This window comes from Meleagris gallopavo, chromosome 8, assembly GCF_000146605.3.
Source record: "Meleagris gallopavo isolate NT-WF06-2002-E0010 breed Aviagen turkey brand Nicholas breeding stock chromosome 8, Turkey_5.1, whole genome shotgun sequence".
Taxonomy (NCBI): Eukaryota; Metazoa; Chordata; class Aves; order Galliformes; family Phasianidae; genus Meleagris; species Meleagris gallopavo.
In genome coordinates, this window is record NC_015018.2 from 20,410,842 (window position 1) to 20,438,118 (window position 27,277).

The 27,277-nt window shown below is 38.3% G+C and overlaps 1 long non-coding RNA gene across 4 annotated transcripts; it reads left to right on the forward strand.

The window, feature by feature from the left end:
• Window positions 1-6: 6 nt before the first annotated feature.
• LOC116216893 lies at window positions 7-27,271 on the forward strand. Of its 4 annotated transcripts, none has more exons than XR_004160522.1 (5): window positions 7-445; window positions 2,507-2,639; window positions 16,873-16,932; window positions 22,647-22,842; window positions 27,127-27,271. It is a non-coding gene; the product is annotated as an uncharacterized LOC116216893 (long non-coding RNA). The 4 variants fall into 4 exon arrangements; XR_004160521.1 differs by lacking the exon at window positions 27,127-27,271 and having other exon boundaries at window positions 22,647-22,671; window positions 22,758-23,302; XR_004160520.1 differs by lacking the exon at window positions 27,127-27,271 and having other exon boundaries at window positions 22,647-23,302.
• The last annotated feature ends 6 nt before the right edge of the window (window positions 27,272-27,277 follow it).

Below are 27,277 nucleotides of genomic sequence, written 5' to 3' on the forward strand. Positions count from 1 at the left end.
GGGCAGCGGCTGCCCCGCCGCCAATCGCCAGCCGCCTTACAGCGCGGCCTGCCCGCCACCCACCAATCGGAGCGCGGCGCTCACAGGGGCGCGGCGAGCCTCGCTATCCGCGGCCACGCGCGGGAAGCCTTTGGGCCCGCGGAGCTGCCGTAGCTGCCCCTCGGTAAGGAGCCGGGGAGGGGCGGAGTGGTTACGTGGGCCCGCCTTGGGGCGGCCTCAGTGGGTGCGGTTCCCGGCGGCGGGGCGATCCGGGTGCTGAAGCGGGTCGTGCGCGCCTTTCCTGCGGGCTTGTCCTCTGAGCGAGCGCTCTGAGGGCGGTTGGGCGTTTCGATTCCGCAGCTGTGGGGTTCTTCGTCTTGTGACGTTGGGGCGGCTGTATGAAGGAGCTCGGGCAGTGCGGGGCTCTGCTGAGCCTCGAGCGTGAGGCGTTCGGGAGAGCCAAAAAGTATGCAAGGTTATGTCTCATTGGGTTAAATACCACTAATAAAAGTTATAAAACTTCATCTTTACGTGTAGATAGCAAACTTTCACCTGCTACCACTTTTTCTTGTTTTCCCTGGCTCAGCTATGAGCTTTTATTACCCATTTTTTGCTTGTGTCAGTGCTGCACCTCAGGCTTAGTGAAGTGGTGAAGGAAACGCACCTTTTGGGCTGCAGAAAGCCGTGACCCTCAAGAGTGAGACTGATCAAATCCAGGAGGAAGGTTTGCAGCTGGGTGTACCTCACTTAGTCCGTGCTCCTGCACCTGAGAGGACAGCCTTCTGCTCTGCTGGGAGTTGTTGCCCAAACGAGCTCCTGCACCTGCTCCAGAAGGACTTTTTCCACCTGGTTTCCCCTGGTTGGCAACCTGCTCTAGAGATACTCGGTTCTTTATAGTGGTTTATGTCTTAAAGTTGTCAAATATCCAAACAAACGCCTAACGAGAGTGTTCAACCTGGTACGACAAGTCATGCAAAGCGATGGAGGATAAATGCTTTGGATGCAATTTATGTTGAGGGGATAGATTTAAATTTTTATTTCTGCCTGTGTTTAGACATGATTCTTAATTAAGAAAATGGAAACCAGCTGTTTGACAGAACCAGTTTAATGACTCTGTAACCAAAGCTGAAGTAGCCTGTTCCTACACACATATATTTCTGACTTTGGTGGATAATCATATGGATTTCAGTAACCTTTTCCTTCTGGGGAATGGTGCTGGTATTTGGAAGTCTTTGATTTAAGGCGCATTTTGGTATATCTTGTTCTGCCATCTAGCATAGCTTCCTGAAGAAAAAGAAGTTTGAGAGAAAAAGATGTCCATAATTTGTGTGCGTGCACATATAACTAAAAAATTGTTTCAGTTATTTTGATTGGCCATCTGAAATCCATGAGTTATTGAAAAAGCATCATTTTGGTGTTCAGGTGGGTCATTTATATGCATTGTTTGAAAGGCAAGTGCATGCTCAATTGTAATATTTGCAGAGTGAGTACACAGTTTGAAAATTATTGATCCCTGAAGAAAGGTAATATAAAATTTGTATTCCAACTCAGTCACAGGTTGCTAATGGGATTGTGGTCATTGACAGTATCTTTATAGTCTTTGAAAATGTGTTGTCTGCTTGAGAAAGGGGAAACTAATAAATCCTGATGTGCTAAAACTTGCTGCAATGGGGCCAAATAGGGATGTTTTCACTCTTATGTCTTGGGAGAAATTGCTGTTACTAACACTGCTGCTTATCCTTAGAGCTTCCTAAAGACTGTATGGATTAGTCTGTTTCTGAAGTATTAGGTAGAAAAAAGGACAGATGCATGCCGGCCTCTTTCTCAGTTGTCTGACCTGTGCAGGAAATATCCTGATAAAGCTATGGGCTATTTTATTTATGTGTCTTAATAAGAAAAACACTGACTTGTTACTTGCTGTGCTAGAGAGCTGAGCTGTGGAGCTATGCATTTCAGATCCCTGTAATGCTTCTTCATCTCATTATTTCAAATTTTGCTAGGCACAAATTACAATGTATTTCAATTAAATTGTTGATCTTATAAACAGTTACATGTGTGTCTCCTTTTCATGCAGTCAGAAGATAGGTTTGGAAAGAGCCTCACAGACTTGCCTGAGGCCAGAATTTGCTCTGGTTCATGCATTTTTCTGATCTCACAGACACCAGTAAGGTGAGATCACAATCTCTATGAAGAGTGCATGATAGTGCTTCGTTGTCCTTATGTTGGATAGTTTATTAATGTTTGGTGCACGAGTCAAGCTTTTTACTGCCTATAAACCACAGACACTGAGAACTGGTAATTGAAGGCTGTGTTTCATGCCTCTCTTCCATCATTTCTTTAGCTGCAGTAATCACTGATCATTTTACCATTCCTTGCAGGTCATAATTTCTAAACCTCCAATTGTTATTCTTCTCTGGGCACAATCTTATTTGTTGATATCCTTCATAAGTGCATGACCTAAGCTGAAATGCAGTGTAGTTAGCTCAAAGATGTTTCTCATCTGAGATGGCTTCTGTTATTTTCCCAGAAAATCATCCCATTGAGAAAGCCAGAGCACTTCTGTACAGCTATGTTGTAATCTGCAGGACCTACACATCTCTTCACCTTAACTCTTGACTGGAAGAACTCAGAGTCTTCTTAGAGTCTCCAAATTATATGAGGTAAGCAAATTTGCTGATTGCTGTCAGAGTCCAGAGTTGTCAAGGTTTAGAGAGTTTAAATGGGAATGGAAATAGTGGCAATGAAATGTGGATAGGTTACTGCAGTTTCCTTGCATGTCTTATGACCTGTCCTAAAAGTGTTTTAACTGGTGCTGATTTTATCTGCTTTTGGTGGTCATTGCTTTAAGTATTCCCACTTAGCCCCCTGTATGTAAACCAGGACAGAAATGGAAAAAAATTAGCAAGTTCTTAGAAAAAAACAGAGGATACGAATGATCATTTTCATGATTCATCAGGTATTCATCTGGTAGTAGGGCCTTCGTTGGTAAGAAACTGGAAGTGTGAAGTTTTCTATTTATGTGTAGTATATGGAATCTGTGAGAGAAAATGAGATAAATGTTAGGAAACCATTTTAAAATGCATATCCTCTTTCTGTGTATGGCCGTGAATCACCTAAGAAAATACTTGTGTATCCAGGGGAAAATAGGATTGAATGTGAGAGCTCCTCTATGTGCTTTGAGAAAGTGCTAGGTAACAAGAAACAATGTTATTCTTGGAATTCACCAAGAAAAAAATATGACCTTGAATGACATCCAAAACAGGGTAGAACGGAACCTGAAAAATCTGGACTAAAATGCTTGTAACATTTTTGTGGAATCTTCTAATGGGAAACCTACCAAAGCTGTAGAATTTATGGACCAGATTATAATCCTAACAGAAATTCAGACAAGATGGGTGAGCTGACTTGTTTCTGTAGTTACTGGGATGTTCTGTATGTCAAGAGCTGATGCATATATTTCTGTTTAAGCTACTTTTCTCCCTAAATTGGTTCTTATTGGCCTCTGGAAAAAGAAACATGTCTTTTAAAATACGAATGAAGAACTTGCAACTAATTGCCAAGTACAGCACATACTCTGATCTTGAGAACAACCGTCTCTCTACATTAGAAACTTAATCCTCCTCCTAATATAAAAGGATCCATTTCTGGTATACTGTATTTAATGTTAATGGTACATTAACCACAGAGTCTAAAAGTTTCTAAAGACTGACACATTGTTTTACTTTTGTGCCTATTGTCTTACATTTGTTTTGATATTTTCATCTGAATAAAAAATTGTAACATAGAAATGTTGTTTCTGAAGGACTGTGTTTTTAGAATTACAGTATAAGAAAACCTCAGTTTTCTGGAACTTCTTAAAACAAAACAAAACAAAAACAAAACCTTTCTTTAAAAAGAAAAATGATCCAAGCCTGAGAAAGTTAGCTCTGTTTTCACTACTGTGTTTGTTGATCTTATTTTCAAACAAAGGCTGCATTTGATGACATTCATAGCAGTAACATTTCAGAGCCATTTAATTAAAAGAATGAATCACTCTGGAGACAGGACTGTAGCTGCTCAGGGAGTTCTTTGCAACACGGTGGTAGGTGGTAGATGAAATGTAGCATGTCGGTTAAGTTGTAACACTTTAGAAGCATTAGTGTGGGGCTGTCTCCTACTGGAAGTAATCTGCGGCTGTGTTTGTAAATGCTTGTATTGAACGTTAAAGGTACTCTGTGGGTAAGATTTCAAAAGTTGTCTAGGGATTTGGATTCCTAGAACAGCTACTAAAATGTGATTACTGTGTTTGAACATAGCTGATAAATAACCTTTGGAGCTGCCATCTCAAGTTATTAATACAACTATTAAGAGAAAAAGCACCCGAGAATTCTCTGGCATGAATGATGCATGCTTTTTGTGAAGGATTTTGATAGGCAGTTTGGCTTTGTTGGCAATTTTCCCATCCTCTGGGAAGCGATTGCAAAAAAAAGTGTCTGTGAATGTTTTGCTTGGCATTAAGATAAATATGTATGTTTTTGGTAATGTGTTGGATGTGGAAAACACTCACGTAAGTGAAATAATGCTGATGGATATAATTTGCACTGAGCGTTTTTTCTTTTTTTTTCCTCTGTATGTCACACACACACAGTTTAGGAAATAACAACTATAAAGACCCAAAGATTTTTGCATCTCAAACATATGTACATACTTCCTGCTTGGAAGGCTTCAGCTCATTTGACTGGAATTTAGGAAAGACTTGATCTTTTCAATGCTTCTTGTTGAAGTGTTTGACTAGTTGGTTGTCAGCTCTGTATCCGGACAGAAGAGGAAAACTTCACAGGTCCGGTTTCTTGCTAATGAAATCCTAGCTGCTGCTACTGAAAGTAACCATCACAATATATATATTTCTTTTTTCTAAAGGCTTTCTGAGTTTGAGTCTGTTCTGATTTACATGTGCAAGGGGAGGCCGGAATACTTAGAGCTTTCTTTTAGATGAGGGAAGCCTGCTGTTAGGTCCTTCTGAGCTGTCTCTTCTGTGGGCTGAAGAAGCTCAGATCATTCAGCCTCTCTTTAGAGGAAATGTTCTAGTCTCCAACAAGCTTGAAGGGAACTGATGATTTTTTTGCAGTGAATCCATGTTGTTGTACTGGAGGGCGGAGGGAGTCCCAAACCTGAATGCAGTCTTCTACATGAGGTCCACTAAGTAGAGAGTAATGATCACTTCTTTCATCTTCTTGCTAAGGTCCTGTTAATGCAGGCTGGCTTGCTGTTAGCCTCCCTGTAGCTCTGGCTGGTTTAGCACTTTCTTCCAGGATGCTTGCCAGGGTAAATCCTGCCAAATCCAAAAGGGTTTGTGTATCTTTCAAGTACTGTGCTGCTTGTTACATAGCTTAGAAGTGCTGAACCTTGTTCTGATGCCTTGGTAGTGATGGGGCTATAGTTTGAAGTTGTAATATGTAGAAACAGTGTACCCTAATCTGATCATAAATCACAATGATATCTGGGACCTTGTTCTGTAGCAGTGATGACTATGGTAATTTCTGCTTCTGATATATCAGAGACTCTTTAGGTAATCTTTAGGTCTTACTATGATAAAATAATTCAAGACATATTTTACTGCCAGTCCCCATGGTCATGTATTGAGGGAGCATATTGTCTGTATATCTATTTGTACAGCCTGGTGTAGATGTGCCATTCTCCAACTTTATGGACAAGTAGACACTTCACCATTGCTTCTTAATGTCTTATGCTATTCAATACATAATTACCTAGTTCCAAAACATCTAGTTGAGACACGTTTTCAAGAGACATGAGTCAGTTCTCTGTATTTTCACTCGTTGCATTGTGAGTCATTACACCCACTGTGTCATTAAAAATGCAGAGACAGACCTCCATCTGGGTAATGTTAAAAGCACTGTGATGACTTGCTTAAAAAGTGTACTAACAATTCAGTTGAAAGAATATCTGAATAGAATGGTAAAATGAATCCTAACTGTTTGGTTTCACAGTACATTATCACTGGTACTCCTGTCTGAGACTGTGGCCCTGTAGTGTGTTGGGGTATTCATTTGGTACTGTTTGAAGAACGCACCTGCAGGCTTGCATAAAAGCTATGCCCATAACAGGTGTTTTTGGATGAAACTGATCAGCATTGACTGTTTCTCTAACACAGTATGGAAGTAGACTGTATTAAGATAAGTTCTGCTCTAGAAAGAAATGGGCAATCTTCATCACCCTGTGTAAGAGATGAGTGGAATTGATGAGACATTGCCCATTCAGCACCATAAAAAACCTCAGGCTTGGAGGAACAGAGCTGTCTGTGAGCTCTGTTTGGTGGATTTGCAATTTGAACTGGGTTGTAGGTACAATTCCTTATAAACTCATGTGTTTGCTTTCCTGCCCCATTCATAATTATGTTAAGAACAGTGGATAAGAACCATCTCTTCATACTGTTGGCAAAATGGAGTCACATTCACTTAGCGATTTGAGTGAGAAACATTGTATATGAAAAAACTATATCAACCTCAGAGTGATGTTACAAACATCAGTATGGTAAATAAACACTTCTATATTAGCATAATATTTTAAATTGGTTCAAGATTACCTTTGACAAGAAAACAAACTAGCACTTAATGTTTCTTCTTTGACTAATTGCCTGAGTCTTAAGAAATGCCATCTTGTGTTGTTTCTTTAAGTGGCTGTCCAACAATTTCAAAATAGGTGGCAAAAGTCAGTTTTGGTGTTTGAGTCATTGCTTTGCTTAGTATGTGACTGCAATTAGAGTATGTATTGCTTATAAGAAAGAATTTGATGTTGCTGGGTGTTTTATATTTGCAAAAAAATCTGTTACACTTTGGAAGTTTTTCAGCGGTTCCTGCCTATTTTTTTTTTCTCCAAAACCCACCAGAATTGAATTGAGTTCTGATCCCCTGTAAAAGTTTTGCAAACATGAATGATCTGATTTAAGTTACCCTGTTGCATGGGTTGATGTTTACATGCCCAAGGCTAGTTTTTTGTGAGTGCAGGTGATGCTGTAGTGGAACAAGAATTCTGAATTGTGGAAGGTGAATGCAAATGCAGCGTGGTAATGTTGGGGTGAATATGTGGCTGTGTGTGATTGATTGAAGGAGGGGAGCATATGTTGGATAGAAGATTGAAAAGAGCAGAATAGGGATAGGAATGACCAGGAACTGGTAAGTCCTCTGATCAGAGCAGTGCTCAGACACTGATGTGCTTGAGTGGGGTTGCCATGGAAAAGTTGGCTTTTGAAAGTATATTATTGTTCATTGTTAGATCAACATTATGTTAGATCACAGACTACGTATGGAAAAAAAGCATGTTAGGCTGTAGTGATTTTTCCAACTGTTTGGTTTTTTTTTTTGTCTGACAATGTTTATTAAATATTTCAAGTGAGAACTTCTGTGATGCTGATCTAGATGTAGAAATAATGAATGAACAAAAAAATAGATATAAATTGACGATATTATGAAGATCAGAGGTATGATACTACAGAAACAGAACCACACGTGCTGGAATTGATTTGTATTGTGGTTAATGAAATATTAAATTCAACTTTTGGATTCCTACAAGTGGTTAAAAAATGTGTTACTCTGTGACCCAAAGCTTTGATCTAGTATAACATCACACTGACCTTTCAGCTTTGTTTAAAGAATTTAATTGGGTATGCTAGTACTGGTTAGAATTGTCTGTTAGTACTCAGTTACTTTGTATAAGAATAGGAATCACTTGTCCTCCAGGCAGGTCACTAAAATTATAAGGCCAATGTACTCTGTAGTTTATACTGCTACCTTTTCAATGAATTCAAAATGTGATTGCTATTCAAAATGTGATCAGGTTTCCACTACTGGCTGGCCCAACAGGATATAGATCTGGAGTCAGTGACTGGGGAAGCCTGGTCTGACAAATGGGTAAGAACATTTTGTGTTTCTGAGTTTCACTTCCCTGTTCTGTGAAGAATTCAGCTGTGGTCCAAGTGGTTGAATGAGACTTATGCAATGTAATTACTGGAAACAAATAATCTTGTAAAGCTAACTCATTCCAGTGCCTCCGTTGGAATCAAATGAGTAATATAAGTTGAGGTGGCATGCTTCATCTTAAGGAGAACATAAGGTGGAGAGACTTTTACTGTAGTTATTGGAAGAAAAAAAAAGACAATGGAAGCTTTGATTATTTTACTGTCAATGAAAAAAGAATAAAATTATTTTTAAAAGACAGAATAGTCCCCTTTTTGCTTGACTTTGTAGAACTACAATAGTTTGACTGAATTCAGAGAGAAAAAAACCTCAGGAGAAGTAATAAAAGAATTTACTGTCTTTTGCTTCTGAGTTCAACTTAGGTCATGCTGAATATTATTTCACAGCCTTTCTCTAGTGGTTTGTCAGTGTTTTTCAAAGCCAAAATATACATTTTTAGGCTGATTAATGGTCTGCCCTTAGATGAGGGCAAACAGTTAAATATTCTGAGGTTGCAGAACACAAAGTGAATTGAGAGTTCTCCAGCTTAGCTACAACATCCTCCCCACTACGGGAGAAACTTTATTTCACTGTCCCTATTGCCTTTAACCAAGATTTTGTGTTTCCCTTGAGTCTACATCAATCACAGTGCAAAATTAAATAATAGCAATGCGTGTTCACTTAAGATATAGTTTAGAGAATATGTGGCTGTGAGCCAGCAACATATGATCAAAGAAATCACCATGGATCTGTAATGCTCCACAAATCATGTAGTAGGGAAACTGTAATGTAGAGAAAGTTATATGCAGTGCATACATCTGTTTTCAACTATTTTGAAGTTTGGATTATTGCAACATAAATATGTACAAGTATATTGAGGTTACTTTTACAGTGTCATGGAATAGGTTTATTTCTATGTATCATAAGGAGCAGCTAAATGAGCTGAAGAGTATTGCAAAAGACCAGTGTTTGTCCTACTGTTCTGTTTCTAGCTTCTTTCTGAAGTAGCAGAATAAATGATGTAATTCTGAATCAGGATTTTCTTGTGAACAACCAACCTACTTACTTCACTGACAGCTTGATATGAGGAGAAGATGTCATTCTGGAAAATGCAGTATAACACAAGTTATTGTTCAAGTCATTTAGAAAGAGTTCTCAGGAGTAACATTCCAGTGTAATTGCTCATCTGTCAAGGGCCTGCCCTGAAAGCATTGCTTAACTTTGTCCTGCTGCCAACTGGCTGGAAAAGAGTGGAATTAATAAAAAACAATATATTCAAAGTCTGTATTACCATACTTTAAACATGTCATGAACACACCACCAAGGTTTAATTTGATAATACTAATACATATTTTAAAGTTTGATGTTGGTTACTATAGCAGTTTGTTCCCCACCAAAGTTACTGAAAAATTTGACACCGAAAAATTTGTTTTATAGTTGTCAAAATCTGTACAGTCTTTACTAGATAATTTGTTACTTTCAGTGCCTCGTGCACCAGGAATAGTTCTGGTACCATTCCTGTTTCCTGCTGTGAGAGTAGCTGCCGTGTGAGTAGCTGTTTATCAGACAGAACCTATTTATCTGGGATATTAATGATATAATTGAGGAAAACAAATTCCTTCCAAAGCTGAAGAGTGAATGGTTATGTATACATGCTGTTTTGAGGATACAGAGAAATATATTCATTGTCTGAGTAATCAGGCACCTCCACCATCAGGAGTGATGCAGTGTAGGAACTATTGGTGGAAAGCCAGATGTTGCTGCTTTCCTCCATGTAGCTTACAGCTCTGCATTGCATTAATATCCTGGAATCCTCAGTAAGTTACTAACTAAACTTACACTAGTTGCCATAGGCTGTTTGCAATATGAAGCCAATGGATTTAGGGGAACATCGTGCTCTTGGCTGCTGTGAGGTCTGGCATTTCAGAAGAGCGTGGTTAAGGGTTGTTGCCAGAACTGATGTGATTCCTGTGTGACACTCTGCCCAGGAGTAATGGAGGCACTGAGCTGAAATCTGCTGTACTTGCTTTGGCCCTCTTCTTGGTAAATGAAGTGTTTCTGTTTATAGAGCTGTCAAATCTAGTATTGCCACTTGCCCTTTAATTTTGCAATCACACCTAGTGATTTTGCTCTTTCAGTGGTATTCATGGGACATCCTGGTTTATACAGAAGGAGGAAACAATATATTAAAAAGAAAACAAAAACAAACAAACAAAAACAGAACCAGAGCTCTCTTCCTAACTCTCTTTATTCATTGCTAAGGATTTATTCCTACTAAGGGAAAGCTTCTAAGCCTATGTGTAGAATTATATTTTATCCAACTATGTTTATGTATCTTAAAAGCAGACATTGGGTATTGTTAGCAAAAATATCTGGGTAAATGAATACATGCATATAATACAAGGGCTGCTCTGAAAGTAATGCCTCCAGTGTTATGTCTGGCCTATGACACCAGAGGCTGATGGTGGTATGGCAATAGAAGCTGAACCTTACTGCCAATATTCCATTACATGTTGTTACTGTGTGACAGATGGCAGCAGAGGGGCAGTCTGACACAATGGTGTCTGATATGGAAATGTGTATGAAGCAAAGATGTGTCATTGAATTCCTCCATGCAGAAAAATCTGCACCCACTGACATTTAGTGATGCTTGTTGAGTATTTATGGAGACCAAACAGTGGATGTGAGCACAGCAAGGCAATGCATGGTGGGTTTCAGTAGTGGCAACAGCTGGTCATCTCTGCTCTTGCAGATGTATGTGAGCGCAGCATGCAGGCTCTTATTCATTAGTGGCAATAATGCATAGCTGATGGTGATGATTATGTTGAAAAACAGTGTTCTGTAGCTGGAAGTTTGCTCTGTCAAGTAGTATTATTGTGCTTTTTTTAATCTGCTCTAGTTTCTATGGAAATACATAGTAGGCATTACTTTTGGAGCAACCTACAAAGTTTCTTTTAAATGAAGACGTTATGTGCAGAAAACAAAGCCACACTGTCTCAGAGTAATTTAGGACTAATAATGGGAATGAAATAAAAGCAGGCAGGTTTTACTTCACAGGATGTTGATGTTAACTGCCCTTTGCACAAAAATTAAAGACAAAAATGTATGTATGCTTTTTAGGGAGTTAAGTTCCAAGGGTCAGCTTAGAGATGCTGAATAGGCATCTGTGATAGATAACAGGTCATTTGCAATAACAGTCTTTGTGGGCTCTTAATATTATGAAGTATAATGTGGTATGAAATTGTTTGCCCCAGTGTGAAAGAAAAGTCAGTTATCTTCTACCTACTGTAGACAAGAATGTAACAGAGCAGTTGCGATGAAAAAGCCTGGTTTGTTTATGCACAAACTATTTTGAAGTACCTCACTTGAAATGGGATTACGATATACAGAACGATATCTTAAGAGAAATGGAAGTGATGAAATTTTCCCAAGTTGAAAGTAATTTCAACTCTGAGAATGCATGGAAGTGCCTTAAGTTCAGGATCATCTTCATACTTGAGTGGAGTGGTAAGTTCTTTAATCTTGTGGTCATTCTACCAACTGAACCGTACTAACATTTTTAGCCATTTTGAATGTGCCATTGTGATTACTCATTTCAGGTAAAGAACAGTGGAGAATTGCCAGTTTTTCATGGATTCAGCTATTATGATTATATCACTTATGCATTTGTCACTGTGACTTTGATTCTTTTGCCTCTGTTGAAACTACGTTATGTGTCCGTCTTCTAAACTGTGAAATCAAGGAGTACTTTACCAAACACACTTTTAGAAGCTGTCAAGATTGTTTTGGAGTCTTGATAATTTGGGATTCTTCAGAGCTAACAGAAGGACTGCAAGAATATACATTCATTGGTATTATTCTAGTATCTAATGCTATCCAGAATTTTTAATCTTTTTTTTAGCCAGAGTTCTTTTTACTTCTAAAAGTTTTGAAGACACATTTTTCCTTATTGACACATTACCATCTTCAATTAAAAATTAAATGATGCTGAAAGTTGAGGTAGCTGTCTAAGAGCAGGGAGAAATGTTTTTTGGAAAGCGGTGTGTGACTCAAATACCCACTAAATTAAAAATTGCTGACTCTTGATCTCAGTGGTTTGGCCTCTCCCCAGATAATTGAATGGACTGGTTGAGAATCACTGAATCACACCTAATCTGGCAGGAATGACTGAGCAAGAGCTGCCAGTTTGTGAGCAGGGAGGCTGTGGTATGATCTGGAGAGTAACATCTCTGTCCCTTTAAATAAAATAAGCACTGATCAGGGAGACTCTTAAGAGCTGGATGAGTCCATCAGACCTCAGGGCATGAGGCTGCCCCTAAAGACTTGTATCTGCATTTCAGGCAGAGTTTAGGGAGCCACACTGAACCAGGGAAAACTGGCAGGCTAGGCTATGAGGACTTTTTTTGAACACTTAAGCTATGTGCTTAAATATTTGATTTTGTTCCTAATGAATCATGTTTTGGCTTGAAAAGGCTGGTGTTGCTGTAAACCTCTGTTGGCTCTAAAACACTTATCCTGGAAAGTCTCCTGTGATGCCCAGATTGAGTGGGATCTAGTGAAAAGCTGTGGTGAGAAACTAGTGCTGGTGCCAGTATCATCACTGGATGATGCAGCCTGTGACTAAATAGCTACACTCCCAAGCAGGCTGCCAAAAGCTTGTGAAAGCACTGTACGAGACTGTACTCTCAGGTTTCTGTTGGCTCTGCCTTCCGGGTTTGTACATGTACGTTTTTTTCAGTCCCAGTCACCAAGAATCTAACTCAGTTGCCATGAAATACTAAGGTGAACTCCTCTGGAACTCCCCTTGGTGCCTGTCTATTTAAGTTGTGCAGTTCATCTGCTCTCAGTAGCTGACAAACTGGTGGCTTAGAGCCCCACTGACTGAGTCTCCAGAACAGAAGGCATATGTATTTGTGTGTGGATGTGTGTGAAATTGGGTATGCATACAGTGAAATGCTGCCAAGCAGCAGCAGAGCAATCAAACAAGGAGCTTCTGTTGCTATCTCTTCTCTTAAGAGTCTTGTTGTAATCAATATATAATCACTCTGAGGAAGAAGCAGAAGATTCAGTCCTCCTAGAATTTATGCATTTAGTTAGTAACAGAGCTGGGCAGCTTTCCTAAATCTAGTGAAATTTAAACTGGATAATAATAATAAATATCAATGCATGTTGATAATATGAATTTTTGTTTATTGAGTTAACAGTGGTTGTTTTCAGTTTTCTCTTCAGTGCCTGAACATGAAAGCGTGGATGTTATGGGAGAGGGGCATGAATATATGGAAAAAGAGAGAGAAACCTGTTAAGTATGAGTGTTCTGAGCAAACTGAAAAGCCTTCCATCTGAGGTTTGAGGAACTGGAAATTTGTCAGAGCTGAGTTCAGCCTCGAGCTTATGCTCAGCTGGTAGATATGTTAAGCTGGAGAAAATGAACGCGTATGACAACCTGACAATTTATAGTAGATGAATCTCAGCCTAAGACCAGCTTGCATACATGCTGGTGCCTCAGAACTCACACTCCTATTTCAGTTTGTCATCTTGGCAGGCATGTACGGGAACAGATTTGGAAACAATTATTTTTTTGACCCCTAGGGGGAACACTAGGACCAGAGATGATGCATGCCATAGGCTGACAAGCAGCTCAGCCCTCTGCATCGTCTCATTACCTGCTTTCAGAAGGCAGCACTCTATCAGATCAATAACAATGAACTACTGAAAAGAGAGGAACTGTGGGAAGTGATATTTTGACTTGAATTAGATAGGCAGAGTGCTGGGACGATGAGAAATCTTTCCCTGCCATGCTGATATCTCCTGCACTGTCCTGTTCCACACTCGGAGAGGGGAATGGAGACAGAACATTCTACTCATTAGGGTCATGACTCTTTATTGTAGCTGTGTTTCAAGCTGAACTACCATCTGTCTCCAGTCTGACCTCTTCTACTGCAGTTAGGGATGGCTGAACCCTCAGAAAACTGTGGTTTATGTGTTGCCTGCACGTTCTTATATTTTTTTTTTTTTTTTTCAGTGTCTCTGCTTTAAATGAAATTTCTTCTATGTTCAGTTAGGGTAGAAAATGTAGTGCTTTCACTAAAAATGGGAAATTGCTCACTGGCTTCTTGTTTAGTGCAAATCAAGGCAAACATGATCTCCTTGATTCCGTATCTCTGAATTAGTCTGAACTTGCTCTTCATTGTGACTATATTACTTCAAGCAAAATTTTGCGTAGTTTCACCTACTCATTGCCAAACACATCACCAGTAAATTTCTGATTTATTTACTTTTTAATATTTACAGTTAAACACTTTGACTACATTTTAAGCTTTATAATCTCAAAGCTCCATAGTGGGAGAAAAAACCATATATGAAGGACTGGATGTCCTTCATAAAGATCATCTGGTGAGGTGAGAGGAAATCATGCAGTCCTTCAAGAAGTAAATGAGGCTCCAGGCTGGAATCAAGATCCCACCAGAATTAAAATGTTACACTTAGATCTCTGCATATTTATCATAATCCATGACAAGTTTCCTTGGAACAAATACACTGGGAGAACTGAAGAATTTTGTCTGCTTTAGAAATATAGAACAGTAGTTGTCTTGCAGCAATGAAGCAGTTTCAATCAATAGGGGTTTAGCACATTTTTCTGCATGTTTAGTCAACAAGAAGAAAAAGGTCAAGATGCCTAAGGAAAATGTAGCATGTACATAAGTGACTGAAGAGCAATTGAATTTTTTTTTCCTCTGATAGTGAAATACAAGATGAAATAGAAAGATTATGGGAAGGAAAGTGCAAAGTGTCCTTAACTTGGTGCACTGAAATCTTGGTGCACTGAAAGCTCCATTTCTAGCCCATTTCACAGGGTGCTCTTTTTAATTGCTTTTTATGACAGAATGTTAATGTTTCCATAGTTTTCTTCCAATATTGGCTTTCATCTTCTTTGGTAGCTTGACCTGAATGTAGCTGCTTTAAACTCATAGCTACAATGCAAAGTATTCTTCTAGGGCAAAATCATTCTTTATACTTTGTTACAGTCTCTGTTCCCCTGCAAATCCGAGCCCTATGTCACATAATAAATTGGACTGCTTCAGTTAATCTTCAGAATCTCTGCTAAATCTGAATATATCCAAGGCAAAATCTTCCCCAGACAGTTTGGAGAGAGCTTCCCTCTCCTACTGCCACCTTGGCTTGCTCAGACTGGTGGGGAACAGTCCTCTCTTCTGACAACAACAATTTTGTGGCACTAACAAAGATCAGATGACTTCATTAATGAATCTTTCCTGATTTTTTTTTTTCTTCCATCTACAGAGCTATTCATTTGGATTTTAGTATGAATTGCCCGCATTAAATCTTGCAATGCAACCTAAGGTAGAAGACTTTCACTTAAAGAAATGGACTCCTGCATTTTGGCATGGTCTGTTCTTGATCCACTGCTTATCTGAGCATTACCCATGGGGCAGAGAAATGCTGCTCTCCTGATTAGTGTAACTACCTCTGAGAATGGCTAGTGAGCTTTGAACTGGCATAAACTCCTTACTTATTTATTTAACTTTCCTTATTTTACAGAAATTTTTTCACTCAGCATAGGCTGATTACTGCACACCCTGCTGGTCCTGCTATGCCATTTCAAACAGTGACTGATGCAACTTGGCTTTTCTGCATGCCTGGGTAGTTGCAGTTCCTTTCCAACAAGGAAGAGATGCCATCATAGAATGAGACTTGTTTTCCAGGAGAACTTTGATATTGATTAATCCCTTCTGTGAACTATTCAGCTCACAGTTTCATTTCTTCTGATCATAATGCCCGAGGCAGAGCTCACAGTTTTATTTCTGGAAAATGACTTCATCCCTTCCCCATACTACCATCTCATGTTTTGGCAGTTATCTTACAGTCAGTGTATTGCAGTATGTTGCTCTTAGAAGACAGTGGTGATAAAGGTGTTTTTTTTTTTTTTTTTTTTTTTTTTTTTTGTGCCATCCTGTTTTTGCAACCAATAGATATAGAGTAACGAAGCAGCAGGAAGCAGTTTCATGGCAATAGTTATATGCCTGTTTTGTGCTAAGGCTTTGTCCAAAAGTTCTGTTTTCTTTTAATTTAAAAAACAAACAAAAAACAGCAACAAAAAAAGCAAACAGCCCTATGTAATGGCTTAGGTGATCTGCAGCCATGCTGTCCATAGGGTTTTGCAAAAGTCTGGTAAACACTCCTTGGTGTTTCTCTCATTCGACTTTGTCATGCTGTCAAAGTCTTTGACCTCCACCACTTTCATTAAACTCTTGCAAAACCCTCCATGCAGTGTGGTTGACCCAGTTTTTCCTGTGACCTGTTCTGGAATCATTGGTTTTCCATTGTTTCAAATATTTTAAACAAAGGGACATTATGCTCAGCTGAGTGCAACGTGGGTATCACAACCTGCAGCTTTGGAAAGTTGCTTGCAACTGCATTGTTGGCAACATATCAAAATAGAATCGATGCTAGGGTTGCCAAAATAACCTGTTCTACTGCTCAACAAGGTTGCAGTCTTCCTTGTTATGCACTGAATTTGTTACCTACATTACTGAATGTGCAACTCATGCAAGCTTTTACTTGTGTGAGTCAAAAATGCTCTTAGAAGCTTTTGCATAATTGTGTTCTCAATCAGCAAAATGTTCACAAAGATGTGATTTCTCATTGCTAGTGTGGAGGAAAAACATGTAGGCACTTTCGATTGCTTTATTATTGTTTTTGTTCCTTTTTTATTTTTGATTTTCTTTTTAAGAGCAATGCATAGATGTTATTTTTTCTTGCTAGGATTTCTGAATTCCAGAATGCCAAAATCACAGCTCACAAGAACTACCCATTCTATACTGATCTTCCATCCTTAGCACTTCTTCTTGAATATATAGACTTCTTTAGCGAGATTAAGAATTTTGTAATATATACCTTTTTTTGTTTTTTTTTTTTAATTCAGAGTGCATATACAAAAGTATGTGAGTGAGTGCATATACAAAAGATGATTCCCACATCCAAGGTAAGTAAACCTGTTACTGCTGAGAACAAGTCCACTTTACATTACTGCCCATAATTTTCTTCCCCTATAAAAAGGCTGACCGTAAATTCTTAAGCAAGGGATGGAATGAACCATATACTGATAGGCTGAATCATATCCACTCTTAACTTTCTACAAGTATCCTTGCTGCTTCCTTCTAAAATGAAGCAACTTTGATCTGGCTGCCTCATATATCATGTCACCATTCTCAGACTACTTCTTCCTTGGCAGAAATATTGCAAGAATTGGCATACTTATCTCAACTATTCGTTGGCTTCTGCTAAGGCAAATATTCATCATATATTTAAAGCTTATCTGAGTGTTGCATGTCTCAAGCCCCTGATACATCTATTGATGATGCAATGTGCTTTCTTGGCATCTTCCTTTTCTTCTGCTTTTCCTGCCCATCAAACTCAGAGAAGGAAGCAAGTCTGATTCGTAGAGAATTTAGTTGTTAGATTGAGAAACGCAGTTCATGCTGCTCAGAATGAGAGAAAAACTGTTCTCCCTGCTTTGAAGATGGTAAAGGGAGCGATAAATAATGGTATCGGGAAGCTGCAAAGATGCAGTGGTAAGAATTTAATGGTCAGTTTTGTCGGCGAAGGGAGGTTGAAACCCTCCCAAGGGGGTTGTGCTACTGAGCATTATTGACAAATGATGAAGGGGGGTGAAAATTTGCTGATGGAACTGAGTTTAAAAAAAAAAAAAAGTCAAAAGAACCTCTGGTTTGTTGTTAAGAGTTGAGGAAAGGTTTTGTGCTAATATCGTGTGATTAATGGTCAGTGAAATTCATGTAAATATTTGCACATGGTAAAATCTATCTTGACTTTAAATACATGACGATGAATACTGGTATGGTTCAGAATACTTGGTAGGCAAGCCTATAAGAGTATGAAATTAATGCTGAGTAGCCACTAAAAAAGAGACAGAATTTCAGGAATTATTGGAAAAATACTGAATAAGAAAATGAAAGAATGCATACGCAAAACAGTTATGTATATGAAGAAAAATTAAATTAGACCATGATTTTTCTGCATAAAGAGGGGTTGAAAATATGATAATGACATGAATAGCACACAAAAAAAGAAAATGTTTGCCCATTTTGTCCTTTTATCCAAGAGCTGGATGACATGGGATAAAATTATAACTTTCTGATATTCAAAACTGATTAATGCAGCCTGGAACAGGATTGACCAAAACTCACTAACAGACTGGCTTGCTTTCTTACAGGATTCTTGCCTCATTCAGCACATGGGAAAAGCAGTGTTTACAGCTATTCCTTGTGTTGTTTCTTTCTCATTGCTCTGCATGATGCTTTTACCTGTACCTTGTTCACTGCACTTTAGTTAAATCCTTTACAAAGATACAAGTGTGAATGTCCTTATGCGTCTCTGATGTTTACAACATCTATCTCTTCATTAATACTTGTCTTATCAAAGTCTCTTAGGCTATACTGTCTTTCACTTATGGAAGTGGAACAAGGACAAAAAGGAGATACAGCTGGAACTGTTGTTGGGTGTCCAGTTTAAGAAAATTGGAAAGTAGTTCTTCCCAGAATTGTGTGATAGCTCAGTTGTACATATTAACAATGTTTCCCATTGGCATGGATAGCAGATTAAACTGCTGTGTACTTGTCAGCATTGAGACTGATTCTGTCTTATTCAAAAAACAAAGGACTGCAATTTTGAACAGATATAAGAGGGTGTTTCAGTAGACTGGTTAGTATACCAGGGGACTTCTAGAAAAGGCAGGGGTACAGCTGTGTTCTCCAGCATAATATGCAGCTGCATTAACTGTCCCTATTGTTGTAATCCCCTGTCCTGTCTGCTTCACATTTCCTGGCTCATAAACAGTGTCCTTCTTCACTACACAGCCTATTTCAAATCCACAGTGAGCTGTTCTCTGAAATAGGAACAAGGATGGCATCACAGGACATCTGTACAGAGAAGTGAAACTAGGGGTTTTAGAGGCACTTTAGTGATGTTATTCTGTGAGAATTAAGGACTCGCTTTAAAACATGATTTCCCAACTTCAGTAGAAGTACCCCAAATGAGAGTCATTCTATCAGCAACATATTGACTCACTTCTGTCACTGGCTTGTGCTTTCATTCTTGCTTACAAATACTCGCCTCTGTCTCAGACTCTCACCACTTCTAATTTGCTGCCTCGGCTTCTTCACAGTGCCAATTCCAGTTTTTTCTCTGCCCCTTCTGGTTCTTGTCAGTAAGATTTTCCTCCCTCTCATTTTCCTTAGCTATGACTGCTTGTCTCACTATCTTTGTCTCAGTAATTTATCTACTCACAATGGCCCGCTACTCCTGCCCATGACTTGTTGTTCCCCTCTTGAATTTGCTTCAACAATTTCCAGTCCTAGTCTAACCTGTCATCAGTAGCACCCTAACAAAATCTCCTTGCTAAGATGGTCCCTCGTCTTCTTTTGCATCTTTCTTGTTATGCCCTTTATCTTAAACTTTGCTTGGATACTTTTTGTTGAGACTTCCACTGAAAAGTTGAGATTCATCACATTCTCAGAGAGAATGCCTCTTCCAGTTGCATGGAACTGATCCCATAATAATGAACTGCAAGTAGTTCATCATGGAGGCAGCTCAGAGACTGGCTACATAAGTCTAATCTTTCTAATCAGATAATCTGATAAATGTCCTTGCTGGAAGTGCAAGAAAATGCTGGGTGGAAGGGAACAGCTGGAATTCTTTTAAGCCTAATTGCCTCCTGTGTGCCATTATATTTTTCATGACATAGCCACCGATTGGACATGAAGTGTGGTATGTAGTCCACCTTCTAACTTCAGTTTTGCCCTGCTGGGGAAGGAAAAAAAGGTCATTAATCCTCAACTGTATTTATGTGCATAGCACCCCACAGTCATAATGCAAGCCCACTTACCATTATTCTGAGGTTGCTAATTGAGAGGACCTCAGCAGATGTGCCTGGTATTCTCTGAGGTCCAGGAGGTATCCAATTTCCAGCAGAGTTTTATGAGAAGCGTGAAGGTCAAGTAACTTCCCCAAGGTTATGCCATAAATGGCTCAACTGGGATTAGGACTCAGACTATCCTTACTCCTAATCTTTTGCCTTATTAATCTCCACAGTCTCTTTCTACAAACACCTAGCAAGTTCATGTTTGTAGATTTACAAACAAAATTCAATGGTCAAACTCAATTGAGGGAATAGATTTCATGAAAAGACAGATAATGAAATAGCATTGGCAAAGCTAACTCAAAACTGAGATGGGAAATTATTAAGACTAGATTTTGCTTATGGGAACTATCATTTTAATGACAATATTTACTTCCCTCCTTGATCTCTTATTTTTCAAACACGTGCACATCTGGCTACTCGCCCTTATCACCTGCCAATACATAAGCTACCAAAGATCATGAGATCAATTGGTTGAGTGGATATGCAGAAGGAAATAGTAACAAAGTGGCTGTTTCTTGGTTTCCTTTCATAAAACTCCTCTTTGATATAAACACTGAGCATTTAAGGTTTTAAAATTGTTACAGTTAAGTTGATTTCTTGATCTGTTGAGAGGGATGAGGTACTCTGTCTTTAAGAGGTAAACTAGCAATAGATTTTTAGTTAGGATGAGGAAAATCCCTGATTTTTCCCTATCTGTATCTGAAAATTTTAATCAGTATTATGAAACATCAGAGTCAGCTGGTTTTAATTAAAGGCTTATTTTCCCCTGTACAAAGACACTTCATAACAGAACAACAAACATGGTCTCACACACACAGTCTGTTCTGTTTCTGTAAACAGGGATGGGTACAATATGCTTGTCTGGAGAATTGCTTGGAAAGCCTTGTGGGATACAGAACTAAAATAACAGCTAACACATCACATGGATTAAGGAGTGGGGGAAAAAAAAAAGTCTTTATTGACCCTATTGTGAACTGTGTCAATGTAGGATAACTTATCTCCAGTCATTAGGCAGTGAAATCCAAAGCCACAGTGCACAATTAAAAAGCAATCTGATACCCGCTGTTTCCAATACATCTTCTGAAATACCCAGAAAGAAACAATGCATTTTATCAAGGGATTGAAAGGTTTTCCATTGTATGTTTCTACTTCAAAATGAGCCTGGTACAATATGACCAGGAATGCAGCATAAAAAGAGTTTGATCTTTACCTCCACATTTCAAAACTCATCACTTGATACTAATGATCTCAGTGAAAGTGCCAAAGGTGGATGAATGAATGTGGAAATTGGAATCATTTGCAGTGTGACTAGATGCTATGACATTGTTGTGGGATTATGTAGAGAAACTTCTATTGTGCTACCACCTTTGCTAGACCTGAACTGCAATGAGAATTCATCAACTAAAGACACAAAACACAAGATGATTCAAAACTTTCTAACCATATAAAACCAACAGATTACTAGATATCAGTCTTATAATAATGCCTTAAGTTCCATTTTTAAGCCTCACTGGGAGCCCATAAAACAGACTAGATAAAATAGGAAAGATATTGGAAAAGACATTCAGGAATTTCCTAGTAAATATCAAAGAAGCTATGTTATGGTTTAGAGTAACTTGGTGATTTTTAATCTTTTGGTTTGTGTATCTGTACCTTTTGAAGTGAAAATTAACACTGATCTTGCTAAAGAAAGCAACGATCAGTAGTCAGGAAGTATTTTGCAATGTTGCATCAGAAAGACAGTATATGCAATGGTCTGTGGTTTCTAGTTGGTTTGCCCATCAAGAGTAAAATCTTCCCCATCTTGAGAAAGGCATGGAGATTGCCTTGTTCCCTCAGCTTCTCTGTGCATTAAACGTTTCTGTTTGCCAGGCCTTCTCATGTCTCACCCAGGCATTTGAGATTGCAGTTTCCTGCTTACATGTGGCTTCATTACTGACAAAAATTGCCTTGGGGTCCTCTATTGGTATCTACTGATGCAGAAGATGCTCTTGTGTTATAAAACTAATCTTGCTAGCTCAGCACTCTGTCACTGAAAGCCACAAAGTCAGTGTCTCCCACAGTCAGTTCGGCATCTCTTTCTCAGTTGTTTGTTCGTAACTTGTTTTTTTCAGAAGGTTATGGCCTGACATCTGAGCTAGCTGATCAGTGTAACCTATCTGAACATATGGGAGATGGGACAGGATGTGTGGGTGGCTGAATGCTTTTTAGTTGTAATGATGCTCTTTCTAGATTCTTGGTCTTGAGTGTTGGTTCCTGTCCTTGCCTGAAGTCCTGATCCAATCTGTTGCTTTCTGTACCTCATCCTATTTCCTCTTCCTCTTAGTGCTGGTTCCTAATCCTGCCCTTGATCTGCTCAGCCTTGCTTCCAGCTCTTGCCACTTTCTTTTCTGGCCCTGGTTTCTGCTGTGAGTTAGCTTGTCTGACCATATTTCAGCTGTAACTGCTACTCATTCTAAAGACACTTACATACACTGAGACTAGAATTACAACGAACCAAGTCTGGTTCTCACTTAACAATGCAAGCTCTTCAGTTTTCATATGACTAAACTTAGCTGAAGATAGAGTAAAGAGAATGATTCAGTGGCGTTAGTACTGCCTAATCAAGAAATAGACATGTGGAAGTTCTACTTCTGGTACTAAGCCAAACTACTTAACACAATCAGTCTTATCTTTGAGCACATTAGTCTTGATTGAGGTACTTGTGATAGAGCTGTAAACAAAGTGATAAACTTTTTTTTTTTTTCTCATGTTTCTAGGAATGCCTCTTCCATCTGTTGCCTGGTAAGATTCCCCCATCCCCAAATGGTAATAATAAAAAAATCTCTTATTTTACATAATGCAAAGGCAGAGTGAGGTTTCCTCCACAGGTTTCAAAAGAAGATCCAAATCCGTAAGAGCTTTGGCTTAGTCATACTACAGACTCTCCGGATGCAAGTGATCAGAAAATCTGTGGTAAGAATAAATAAATGTATGTGGGATACTCTGTTTTAACAAAGCCTCTTAATTGAATATGTCTGTTTGGTGAGTACGTTAAAATAATTAAAAAGGTGAACTGATGTACTGAGTCTACATAGCAGAGCATCATCTGGCCCAAAGCATATTTCAGCAGAGCTGTAGAAAAGCAGAGCACATGCTTTGTGCTATTTTACCAGCTTGTTCTCTTCGTGTATAGCAAGTGAGGCTCAGGGTCATCTTGATTCAGAGGCTGTACCTTTCTTTTTTAATAGTTTCATTTTTTCTTCTGTGAGTTTGTCTCTAGCTTCTTAAATGCATGCAAATTTTTGATATCCATAACTGCTTGTGAGAGTATATTTCCTGACTTAGCCCTCAGTTGCACATTGTTTGCTTGTTTGTTTTGAACTGGGATTTTTATAACTTAATTTCATGCCTTTTAACTTTCTCTCTCTTCCCTTTTTTTTTAAATTAAGAAATTGTGATACATCAGCCTTTGCTCACCTTTTTCATAACACTTCTATCATACTGGCCCCATAGCAAAGTTATATGTGGTGGCACTGTGATATTTACTGTTTTGTTCTCTACTCTTTCTAATAGCTCTTAATATTCTATGATTTTATGTCATCATAAAATTTCACCGTGGTTCTGTTTCACTCTTCTGCTTCAAATATGGGATGTGCAGGCCTTAACAGAATTTTGTGGGACTTCCTGCTAACTTTCAAGAAAATTGACTTTAAATTCCAAAATATTATATTACAATTCCATATATTGTTGTTTTCTGTGCCTTATTTTAGGAGTTTTTATCTATTTCCATTGTATGAAAATCAAATTTAATAGTTTATAGCCCTCATAAATCCTTTTAAAGATATCCTCTGCTTTAAGTGAACAGTTACACCTCAGTGTAACTCTCTTAATCTCATATAATGATTTCATTCTTTATTCAATTAGAATGCTTAGTCCTGGTCTTATTGATTTAGTTACCATTCATTTTGTTGGTTTTTAATCTTTTCTACTGACACTTGGAGACGATGTAAAACAGTTTTTTTTGGTTTTGTTTTTTTCCTGCAAAGGACTCTGATACAGAAAGCTCTACAAGTCTGTATTTGCAGATTGCAAATGGTTCATTTTGTTTTTCTCTCACAATTTGATTTTCTGAGTGCTCATTTAATCCCTTTTTTCATGTGTTGGCTCTATAGAGTCCTGGGAGACTTCCTGTTTTTGATGTTTTTCTTACGATCTGGGCTAAAATGTTCCTTGTTTACAGCAAAAAATGTTCTGGGTTGCTTTGTGACTCTGTAAGTAAAATTTAACCTCATCTAGTTATCTATTTCAATGTTCAATATCTTTTAAAAGGTAAACTTTATAAAATTTAATGCATTGATATTTTTCCTAGCTTATCTGAAATGAGATAAACTATATTCTTATGTATCAGTTGTCAATAGTAGCTACTACTTTGTATTACCAGAACAGCTCAAGAAATAAATTGTTTTTTGAAAAGAACCGAATTCTGAATATATTCATGAAAAATATAGCAAAAAAGATGTCTATCTTTGCAATACAATTGGTTGGGCAGAATCACAGGCAGTAGAGGTTAGAAATCTACAGACAAAGAAACCATGGACTAAACATAAACGAAGGAAATTTTTAGGTGGGAATTGACAGACTTGGTTGGACAAGTTGTTGGTTGGCCAACTTGGCCAACTGCTCGAGTGTAGTCTTTGAATTAAAAGAAAAAAAAAAAAGTTAGAGATTCCTCTGGTATTTCCTTTAAGAATATCTGGTTTGTAGGAATTAGAGAAGGTCTGAGCCAAGTAATCTTACTGCTAGGTAGTTGTTTCAAATTCTTGTAATGACCTGTAAATAAAAAGTATGATCTTACAGATAGACAACACTGAGGGGTCAGAGAAAATACATTTGTTCTGTTTTGTCCTAATAAGGATTGGGTTGACTCTGGGAGATGGTGTGGCTCTAAACAGGTTTTGAAGACTTCAACGCCTTAGCATGGGAGATTGTTTTTACTATGATTTTCTGTTACTCCTGAAACCTTGGCTACAGAGATTTTCTATCTATGTTTAGTTGCTCTAACAATTAAACAAATGCTAATGGCATATGTAAAGGGAAGTTGGTAATTGTTTCATCTTTCTGATGCACAGAATAATTGTAATGTACAAATACAGCTGAAGTTTCCAAAATACTGCACAGTTACACATTTCTGGGAACAACAGCCAGTACTCAGAAGAAAAAAACTGACTGCAGATGCCAGAGCAAAAAAAAAAAATTTTTTTCTGGTAAAAACAGCCATGGAAAATTTAATGTGTCAGAGAACATAGACTCTCCTGAAGCTGAACACCTTTTTCACAGGATCTCGCATAGAAAAGTGGACAAAATTAAATTTATCTTCTGAAAAAGAATGAAAGAGTGAAACAGGTTCTGTGGATTCAGCCCTTGTTTTTTAAGAACTTCTAAATTTGCTAGTGGCACATACATATGCATCCAGATCTTGATGCATTATGTGTGATCTTTGTCTTCAAGAGAAAGAATACAAAAACATTCTAGTTCTCATGCAGCACTGTATCCTTGAAATAGGGCAGTGCACGATGCTACTTGGAAAAAGATATTCTTAAAATGACACTGAAGTCCTAAAAATACCTAACTTTGCATTCATGTACTCTATCACAATTCATGCCTGATGCCACATGAGGTTTGATTGCCAGCATTAAGATATTTGGAAAATGTGTGTGCTATCCCAGCACTGGGCATGTGCTTCTGAAACACTTGAGAAGACTGCAGTTGAACTTGGATTTGTTGGTGGCTTTTGGTTTAGTTTTATTCTGAGGATGGCAGTTTCATTCATTGGTCATGTCCTTAGTAGTGAGCATATGTACTTAGAATGAAGGCACAGCATGAGTACCTTCTTTTAAACAGTTGTTTGTGTTGTGGTTTTTAAGGTGTTCTTAACACTTTCACAAAATGGGAAACTTGTAGACTAACACTTAGGAATTTTGGAGTTTTTTAGATACTAACTCATATGACTAAAAAACTCTTTTATTAATTTCGTGAGAAGCTATTACATAATGTCAATCTTTTTGGTGCGTTTGGCCATTTTTTGTTGTTTTTCATCAGATTGTCACCTTTCACTATTCCAGATGTTACTATGCAAATTTATTGTTACAACAACGTGTTTTGACTTCTGATTCCTCCTTTACCCCTAATGTAGACAGTAAGCTTCCTTTCACTTGTTTGTTTCATCTCATGGATGGTGTCTTTTTTCTCTCCTGTGGTTGACATCCATATATGGTCTGAATTTATATTACAAAGTGATACACCACAGATTAAATATTTATTTATGCCTTCATACATTTTCTTGTGACGTGTAACTGACAATACAATGCATATTTTCACTCTCAGATAAGGAAAATTAACATTTTAACACAAATTCAACTGTAAGCTGCTTGTCAATTGTCATGGTGATTCTTCCTCGTTATCTTTTGCATCTTTATGGCTGTAGACAGAATTAGTCTGTTTCTCTTTTTTTCTTTACTTTTTCTCATTCTTTTCTTCAGCTGCAGTTAGTTTTCAGTTCCTCCAAAACAGTATGAGCATATATTTGTAATTTGACTAATCACTTCTATTTAGGAAAAAAAAAAAAAAAAAAATCTAGAAGAATGATTTCAAGATTTGCATAAAAATCATGAGTACATTTTGTGCTTTTGGCACAGACTGTTTCATTTGGGTGTAATAGAATCATCAGTGATATAATTCTGTTCCTGAAGATATTCTTTAGGGCCAAAAAAACCCCACCCCAAAATGGATTGTATTCATTTTATTTTAGTCAAAGGACACAAGGGAAAGAAGTGATGTCACATTGAATGAAGAATTAAAAATGTTCATTTTTAAGTGGATCCTTATTATATGCACATACACAAATACTTTTAACTCGCAATTTGCCTTTACAGTTCCTTTCTGCCAGAGCTGTTGGCCCCTTTTTTGCCATGGTACATCTGAATTCCCTATTTCATATATATCCTGGCACTTTGGTGGTTGTTATTACCTTTCTACAGGCTTTAAGCCTTAGCCCAAGTGGTCAGAGTGCTCTGCTATGAACAACAGCTCTTCTGAACATCAGTGCCATTGGGTCTAATAAAGCAAGCATTCCTTTTGTAGTGACTTTCAGCTCTGGGTTTTTGTTTTTTTTTGCATGATTTTGAGCATGTGACAACAGATCAATGAACGTAAACCACGTATAATGCACAGAACACTCTCATTGCTGTCCATTTCCAGGTACATGTCAGCAAGACTTTGCCCACGCTGGATGCTAGGCGACCTGCTAGTGCGGCTGTGGGCGCTGGGGGGACTCGCAGCCCACGCATCCCTGTCAGGAGATGCCCGTGGCGCCGGGCTGCTCGGTGCCACCTGGCCTGCAGGCCTCGCG